Source organism: Myotis lucifugus, unplaced genomic scaffold (assembly GCF_000147115.1).
Source record: "Myotis lucifugus unplaced genomic scaffold, Myoluc2.0 scaffold_49, whole genome shotgun sequence".
NCBI lineage: Eukaryota > Metazoa > Chordata > Mammalia > Chiroptera > Vespertilionidae > Myotis > Myotis lucifugus.
This window is the reverse complement of record NW_005871097.1, coordinates 730,930-740,703: the sequence shown is the minus strand read 5'-3', so window position 1 is coordinate 740,703 and position 9,774 is coordinate 730,930.

The window sequence follows — 9,774 nt, the reverse complement described above, 5'->3', positions numbered from 1 at the left end:
TCAGTTTCTCAGTACACATATAGAACAGATGCAGAACACTTCCCATCCTCACAGAAAATTCTACTGGAAAGGGCTGCACCTGTGTGTGGCATCTCCTTTTTAAATTAGCATAATCATAAGAGGCACTCACTCTGAAATCATCTTTACATGCCAAAGTGGCAAGAATCCGCTCAGCTGGTGTGCGTCAGTGGTTGAGCATCAACCTATGAACCAGGAGGTCACGGTTCAATTCCTGGTCAGGGCACATGCCTGGGTTGCAGGCTGGATCTCCAGTGTGAGGTATGCAGGAGGCAGCCGATCAATGATTCTCTCTCATCATTGATGTTTCTCTCTCTCTCTCTCTCCCTCTCCCTTCCTCTCTCTGAAATCAAGAAAAATATATATATATTTTTAAAAATCCTTTTAGCCCTAACCGGTTTGGCTCAGTGGATAGAGCACCGGCCTGTGGACTAAAGGGTCCCAGGTTCAATTCCGGTCAAGGGCATGTACCTTGGTTGTGGGCACATCCCCAGTGGAGGGTGTGCAGGAGGCAGCTGATCGGTGTTTCTCTCGCATCGATGTTTCTAACTCTCTATCCCTCTCCCTTCCTCTCTGTAAAAAAATCAATAAAATATATATTTTAAAAGTCCTTTTAATTTTTAAATAATAAAGATAAAATTATGTACCACAGAGGACATTCAACACTCCTTAGTAGAAAGGCACTGAGTCTTCTTGAGTCTCTCAGTCGAAATTGAGAGAAAGTAAAAGACAACTAAGACAACGGAAAGCTGAACAGGGTATAGTGAAATAGTCCATGTTGCTATCTTTTTTTTTCTTTTAATCTTTATTGTTGAAAGTATTACATAGATCCTCCTTTTTCTCCCATTAACCTTTTCCAGTCTGCTCCTGTTCTTCCCCCGCCCCAGGCCCTCACCACCCCATTGTCTGTGTCCATGGGTTAAGCATATATGCATACAATTTCATTGGTTGATCTCTTCCCACCCACCATGCCCTGCCTTTCCTCTGAGGTTCAAGTCTGTTCATGCTTCTATGACTCTGGGTCTATTTTTGATCATCAGTTTATTTTGTTCATTAGATTCCACATATGAGTGAGATCATGTGATACTTATCTTTCTCTGACTGGTTTATTTCACTCAGCATAATACTCTTCAAGTCCATCCACGCTGTTGCAAATGGTAAGAGGTCTTTCTTTTTTATTGCCATGTAGTACTCCATTGTGTAAATGTACCACAGGTTTTTTTTAATCCGCTCATCTGCTGATGGGCACTTAGGCTGTTTCCAAGTCTTAGCAATTGTAAATTGTGCTGCTAGGAACATAGAGGTGCATATATTCTTTCTGATGGGTGTTTCTGTTTTCTTGGGATATATTCATGTTGCTATATTGACTGTTCTGCTATTAAGAGTTAATCTCATCCTAGACGATTAGGAATATGTGGAAATTAATGGACCATTAATAAGAAGCACTTATTCTTTAGAAATAATTTGTGACTGACGAAAACAAAATCAAGTGAAGTGGAATCAGGGTGGGTGAGGAGGGAAACAGAGCAGGAACATGTTTTGCAGTAAGAAAACTGCAATTACTATCAGTAATTTTGTCAAGAGAGCTTTTAGTCTGAAGATGTAACTAAAACTGATTACATAATATTGGTTACTAGCTAATAAAAATGATCATTGTTAAATTGCGTTCATAACACACAACTCCATGGGGGCGGGGGGTGGGGGACAGGAATAACCCAAGCTCGAGGAAAGCTTCCACAGAAGGCCATCACAATATTTCACTATCAATTATCATCCTGGACTGGTGCTCAAGAGAACTGAATACACAATGAATAAAGTAGAGAAGAGGAAACCCTCCTAAGAGATGACACTACCTCCATGCACAAGGACTGTGCAATGCCAAAAATGCATGCCCATGTGCTAAGGAAAGAGAACATACAGGAATCTGGGGATGTGGGGTGTAAAAAATAAGCATAGAAGGAGAATCCTGTTTTGCCCAGGTCACAATTCAGATGGTTATTTCAAGTGAAGGGCACACATTAAAGTGTTCTGAAACAGGGATAAAACCTGTTCAATAAAAGACTTTAGCCCTGGTCAGTGAGGCTCAGTGGCTTGATCGTCATCCCATGCACCAAAAGGTTGCCGGTTCTTTTTTTTGTTCTTTTTAAAACTTTCACCCAGCCGGTGTGGCTCAGTGGCTGAGTGTTGACCTATGAACCAGAAGATCATGGTTCGATTTCCGATCAGAGCACATGCCTGGGTTGCAGGCTCAATCCCCAGTGTGGGGCGTTCAGGAGGCAGCTGATCAATGTTTCTCTCTCATCATTGATACTTCTATCTCTCTCTCTCCCTCTCATTTCCTCTCTGAGATCAATAAAAATATATTTTTTAAAATCTGTTTTAAAAAATACAACTTTTTTTTATGTGCGATACCACTTCTGGGAATATATTCTATGAATCTTGAAACACCAATCAGAAAGAATATATATATCTCTGTGTTCATTGCAGCAATATTTACAATAGCCAAGTTTGAAAACATCCCAAGTGCCCATCAGTAGATGAATGGATAAAAAAGCTGTGGTGCATTTACACCATGGAATGTTATGCAGCTGTAAAAAAGAAGTATGTCAAAAAAAAAAAAAAGGAGAAGGATCTCTTACCCTTTGAGACAACATGGAGGGACCTGGAGAGTATTATGCTAAGTGAAATAAGTCAGTCAGAGAAAGACAAGTATCACATGATCACATGGAATCTAATAAACAAAATAAACTGATCCAGAGCCACAGAAGCATGGAACAGACTGAAAGATCTCAGAGGGAAGCAGAAAGGGGAGTGGGAAGAGACTAACCAAAGAACTTATATGAATACTAGAGGCCTAGTGCACGAAATTGCATGAGACCTAGACCTACTGAGCCACCGCAGGACCCCAGACCCCATCGCGCCACCACGAGACCGAGACCTGCCACGCCATGGGACCCATCAATGCACTTCCTGGTGACTGGTTGTTTGGTCGTTACGGCGTTACGGCCACTAGCCTTTTACTAGTATTATATAGATATGCATAACCCATGGACACAGACAATAGTGTGGTGAAGGCCTGGGGTGGGGTGGGAGCTGGGTTGAGGGGGGCAAAAGGGGGGAAAGTGGGGGACATCTGTAATACTGTCAACAATAAAAAAGTTTTTTTAATGTTGACATTATGGCAAACATCTCCCATTCCTGCCCCCCGCCACTTTGCCCACCTCCATCTGCCTCCGCCTCCCCCTCCCTTGGCTTTCACCACACTACTGTTCATAGGGTATACATATATGTTTCTTAGCTAATCCCTTCACCTTCTTTATCCAGTAACCCAAACCCCCTCCCCTCTGGCTCCCACCAGGCTGTTCCATGTATCCATGCTTCCGGTTCCATTTTGTTCAGTTTATTTTGTTCATTAGATTCCACATATATTTGGATTAGTTGTTTTGGGTTTCTTCAAATATATTCCCAGAGTGAGGGCATCCATCCTGTCAACCAACCTGAACTTGTTGGTCACTATCAGCAAGTGGCTTCTGTGAACACGTGCTAGGAAGGCACAACACCAGCCCTAGCAGGGAAGTGACCAGACCTCACCTCACAGAGCCCATCTCAACCCAGCAGATGGGATTCCCACTGGACACAACATGGAACCTGGAGACCCAAGCCAGATACTATTGCCCTTTTCTTCCACTTCCAATCAGTCCAATACCATGCTTTCCCTTGGTCCCAGCTCAACAATGACCACCAAGTCAAGCCCACGCCCTTGCCACAGCCTGTCAGGTCCCCAAGATGATGATCTGTATGAGTACCTTGCCATTTGCCCACTCTGGGGAAAACAAAAGCAACTTCTTTCCCCAAGGGCCTACGGGTCGGGGCCCACCTGGCCTTATTGTGGGTAGGAGAGACCATTTTGTCAAATTGTCTTTCCATTTCCACTAAGCACTGCCTCACAGAGACCCATATCCTGCTCTTCATCCCACACTTGATGGCACAGTGACTGACCACCTCAGTACCAGCATGGGCTCATTCTAGACCAAGAGAACCTTCTGCCAGGATGGAAATGTTCCCGGTCAGTGCTGTCCAATATACCAGCCACTAGCCACAGTTGGCTACCGAGCACTCGAAATGTGGCTGGAAGTGTAAAATACACACTGGTTTTGGATGACTTGGTGCAAAGAATAGAGATCTCATTAATAATTCTTTATATTAATTAGATGTTGAAATAATATATTTGATACCCTGGGCTAAATGAATGGTATTATTAATTTCACCTGTCTGTTTTACTTTTTAAATGACGCTATTAGAAAATTTAGGATTACATTTGTGACTAGCATTCTTTGTAGTAGCCAGCACCAGCCTACACTATTATTTAGTATTTTTCTTTAAATTGAATTTTTATTTTTAGATGTTTCAAAAACACACATGAAATTACAGCTTGATGTACTAGATGTAGTTTTACAATTAAAGAATCTACAGAACTTTTTAAAAAATATATTTTTATTTATTTCAGAGAGTAAGGGAGAGGGAGAGAGATAGAAATATCAATGATGAGAGAGAATCACTGATTGGCTGCCTCCTGCACACCCCACACTGGGGATCGAACCCACAACCAGGCATGTGCCCTGACCTGGAATCGAACTGTGATCTCCTGGTTCATAGGTCGATGCTCAACCACTGAGCCACTGCAGCCGGGCTACAGAACTTTTAATGTAAAATTGAAGAGATAAGTTTGTCCATGTGTAATTAAAACCCTCTTGTGTGCAACACCCTTTCGGAAATGCTAGCCCAGGGCAGAGTTACTAATAGAGTGGCCTGTGGACGGGTGCCAATCTCCTTATTGTTCCTTTCATCCACAATAAGGACATAAATTGAAAGCGTACATTTAGCCCTGGCCTGTGTGGCTCAGTTGACTGGAGCGTCGTCCCATACACTGGAAGGTCAGTGTTTGATTCCCAGTCAGGGCACATGCCCAGGTTGTGGGTTTGGTCCCCGCCTGGGGTGGGTGCAGGAGGCAATTGGTTAATGTGTCTCTCCCACATAGATGTTTCTGTGTGTGTCTGTGTGTGTGTGTGTGTGTGTGTGTGTGTGTAAAAAAAGGAAAGCAAGTGTACATTTAAAAATGTTTATAGCAATTTAAAAAACTATTGTTATTGATTTCAGAGAGGGAAGAGGAAGAGAGATAGAAACATCAATGATGAGAGAGAAGCATCGATCGGGTGCCTCCTGCATGTCCCCCACTAGGGATTGAGCCCACAACCTGGGCATATGCCCTGTCTGGAAATGAAAGCATGACCTCTTGGTTCATAGGTCAACACTCAACTACTGAGCCACGCTGGCTGGGCTGTTTATAGCAATTTGACAGAGTAATGGGATATCCATTGATATTTTGGACCTAATATCTAATCTAATTTAATATTTAAAAATTGGGACTTGTATTTTCCATGTCTTTTATATTTGGTTTTTCTAGTAAGTCTTTTTATTGTATTTTATTAAGAAATTGGTCAACAACAGACTGGAAATTAGAAAAAAACAACTGGTCCTTCACCAGAGTTGTTTGAGACATACTGGCCTATACTATAAGAGAGAATTTTCCATGGGCGTTCCAGAGTGATGACGGAAGAGCCACAATCCTCAGTCATGCCCAATGCAGTGTCCCACGACAAGAACCATACTAAGGAGATCTTCCAAATCCCAACAATAAAGGTTGGCCTGGAGAGAATGGGGGGCTAATTCCTAGCAAACCAGAAATCCTGTTAAACGAACTTCTCTTCCTCTAAGCATTTTAGTTAATAAAATTTTTGCTCTAAGAAATGGGGGTCCTCACCACCTTTGGGGAGAAAAAACAACTGTGTACTAAGGAAAGGACACATGAAATCCTCATGAAACGTGGATTGACAGTACTGAGCTAGATCTTGCTTGAGAGAGGGCTGCATGGCCCATGTATGAAAGGAGTTGGTTATAATCCATCTGGGAAGGCACAGCAGCATAGAAGCTAGAACTACTTTACTCTAGAGTCAATCACACTTGGGTGTGAGGTCTGGCTTGCCACTTACTGTGTGACCTTGAGCGAATGACTTGACGTCTCATAATGTCAATGGATTTATTTGTTGCACTAGAGCAGCGGTTCTCAACCTGTAGGTCGCGACCCCTTTGGCGGTCGAACGACCCTTTCACAGGGGTCGCCTAAGACCATCCTGCATATCAGATATTTACATGACGATTCATAACAGTAGCAACATTACAGTTATGAAGTAGCAACGAAAATAATTTTATGGTTGGGTCACAACATGAGGAACTGTATTTAAAGGGCCAGAAGGTTGAGAACCACTGAACTAGAGAATCTCCAAAGTGAGAGATGCCTCTTCTCCCACAAGATGCTTACCACTCCTCGCATCAAGAAAAGGAGTCTATTTTCCCTCCCCTTGAATGTGGGCTGGCCTTGTGACTTGCTTTGACCACCGAATGCAGCAAAAGTGATATTCTGGGACTTCCAAGCTCAGGTCTTAAGAGAACTGGCAACTTCTGCTTCCTCACTCTCACAGCACCGCTGCCACACCGAGTTCAGGACAGACTTCCTGGACCATGAGAGGCTTTTAAGACACTTCAAGCCTACTGAGCTCCCAGATGGCTGCAATGGCAGGAGCCACTCAGCTGACACCACAAGGACTGGAAGAACTGCTAACCGCTCAACTGAACCCAACCAACCCCAGAATTGTGAGAAACAATAAACTTGCAGTGATTTGTTATACAGGCATGGATAACTAAAACATCTCTAAAAGGAGGATTAAAACAGTATAAAGCCCTGGCCGGTGGCTCAGTTGGTTGGAGCATTATTCTGTACATTACATCAAAGGTTGGCGGGTTCGATTCCCAGTCAGGGCAGATGCCCAGGTTGTGGGTTCCATTCCAATCAGGGTTGGTTCGGGAGGCAACTGATAGATGTTTCTCTCTTACATCAATGTTTCTCTCTCTCTCTCACCTTACTCTCTATAAAATCAATGTTAAAAACTTTTTTTTAAACAAAGGGTATTTGGGTCAGACCGGTGTGGCTCAGTGGTTGAGCATCGACCTATGAACCAGGAGGTCATGGTTCAATTACTGGTTGTGGGTGAGGTCCCATGTAGGGGGCATGCATGAGGCAGCCAATCATTGATGTTTCTATCTCTCTCCCTCTCCCTTCCTCTCTGAAATCAATAAAAAACATGTTTTAAAGGGTGTTTATGAGGAATAAAGTAAAATAAAGTGTGATGAGTGGTTATCATGTTGCTTGGCATATCAGTGCTTGACAATGAGTGGCTGTTACTATCTGAGGAGCTAAGGTTACCACAAGTGCAGTAGGTGACTGGAAACTTCCCGCTGGCACATTCAGGCTCTGAGGGCTCAGGCCCTGAGTGACAGCACAGAAGGTGAAAGGGAAGGCTTAATTCATACTGTGAGAAGCCTAGAGGAAGTGAACCCCCGAAGAGTAAAAGGGATAGAGGACATTTCAGACTGAGGGGAGCACAGGACTATGTGACACTGAGGCAGTCCAACAGCTGAGATCTGGTGATTCTACCTGCTGGCTAAAGGTATTTAAGCAGATCCAAGCAACAGGAGCTGGCTCCTCCTTCATTACACCGTGCATATAACACAAGCACTAAAAAGAACAATACATTTGGTAATTTCCACAGGGAAGGTAATTAAAAGGAAAGAAAACATCACTGGAGGACAATGGGAACACGCACCGGATTTTGATATCAGAAGAAACTGTTGCTAAAGGAAACAACCAAGAGGTAGTCCCTTGCTGCCTCCTACTGCAATACCTCCCAGAAAAACCACTCGCCAACTCATCTCCATCCCCCAATGTGCCCCCATGAAATAGAGAGCCTACATACCGCAGGCCTTTCCATCTTTTCTGGCCCTCACAGCACTCAGCACAAACTTAGGAACAAAGGTTGACCTTAAGAAATGCAGGGTTGCCCTAGCTGGTTTCGCTCACTGGATAGAGCATCGGCCCTCAGACTGAAGGGTCCTCAGTTTGATTCTGGTCCTGGGTTGCAGGCTTGATCCCTGATCCCGGTCGGTAGGGTTCCTGCGGGAGGCAACCAATCAATGTGTGTCACATCAATGTTTGTCTCTCCCTCTCTCTTCCACGCTCTCTAAAAAATCAATGGAAAAATATCATTGGCTGAGGACTAATAACAACAACAACAAAATACAGGGTTGAATCTCATTAGGAATGATACAGCCTTGCTCGACCAATGAATGATCAGATTCTGGGGTGGATTATAATAAAACCTCAATAATCAAGACATTTCTGAGGATGGCATTTTTCTAAATACACAACCTCATGATCCCTCAAACAGTACTACCAGGCACCAAAACTGAACACTCCACTTTTTCCCCACCAGCCCTAATGCACACAGAAGTTTAATATTTTAAACCTTCACACATCTTTCCATATTCCCAATTTCAAATGAAAGAAAATAGCTTTAAGCTCATCTTGCTATCAGTAGAGTGCATTAAATGGTTCTACAATAAAGTTTCCAACTAGGACTTGGTAAGAATGCCCCCTTATTAAGTTCCTTCAAATAAATTAAAATCCCACAGATATATTGCAGATCTAACCATACAGCCCCTCCCTGTCTCTAAGCACTGAATAACCTATTATTTAAGCTCTCAACCAAATAAAAATGTGAACTTCAATAACCTCCCCTTCCCAATGTTTGTTTCTACTAGGTCCCCCTCCCTCACAGCTTGTTCTGATGGGTGAGTGGGTGGTGAGAGGAACCAAATTTTTAACCCCAAAGTGTGTCTTTTGAGATACTGATTTAAACTGGTTATTAAAAAACAAAAACCTCAGAAAGAACTTTTGACCGCCCCCCGCCCCCCACTTCCTGCCTAGAATAATTCAGATAGAAAAATCTGCTTCAGTAAGCGAATCAAGCCCTAACCGGTTTGGCTCAGTGGATAGAGCATCAGCCTGAGGACTTAAGGGTCCCAGGTTCGATTCCGGTCAAGGGCATGTACCTTGGTTGCGAGCACATCCCCAGTGGGGAGTGTGCAGGAGGCAGCTGATCGATGTTTCTCTCTCATCGATGTTTCTAACTCTCTATTCCTCTCCCTTCCTCTCTGTAAAAAATCAATAAAATATATTGGGAAAAAAACCAGGAAGCGAATCAACATAATCATTCCCCTCTGTGTCCCATTGTTTTTGGGTGGCCCAGTAAGAATTTGTTTACCACATGTTTGCTCTTTCTCCTTCCTGTGATTTACCTACTTCCCCTTTGTGATCCTGGACCCCCAGTTCCCCACCGTACCCCTTCTCCTTTGTCCAGAATGGCATATAAGCCTTAACTGCCCAATGCCCCATTTGGGGTTTCATACCTTAAGACACCCTGCCATGTAGATTTGTAATAAACTTTGTATATTTTCTCCTGTTAATCTGTCTCTGATAATTTGATTACTAGCCCAGTTGGAAGAATTTAGGTGGGAGTAAAGTTATTTTTTTACGCCCCCCACAGTGCGTTCTGCGTTCTTCCCTAGCAGATGCAGCCCAGTTTCTCAAGCAAAAAGGATGAAAACAGAAGTACATATTTATAGTATTTATATCACTATCCTGATGTTTGTTAAATTCTGCCTTAAAAATATGAATGATGAAAAACACAAACTGGGAAAGATTTAAGCCACCTCCTCCTTCTATGAGTGATGCAAATGAAGGCTCAATCACAAATACACCCTCCCAATGAAAAGCATGTTTTAAGTGACTACAGAACATTT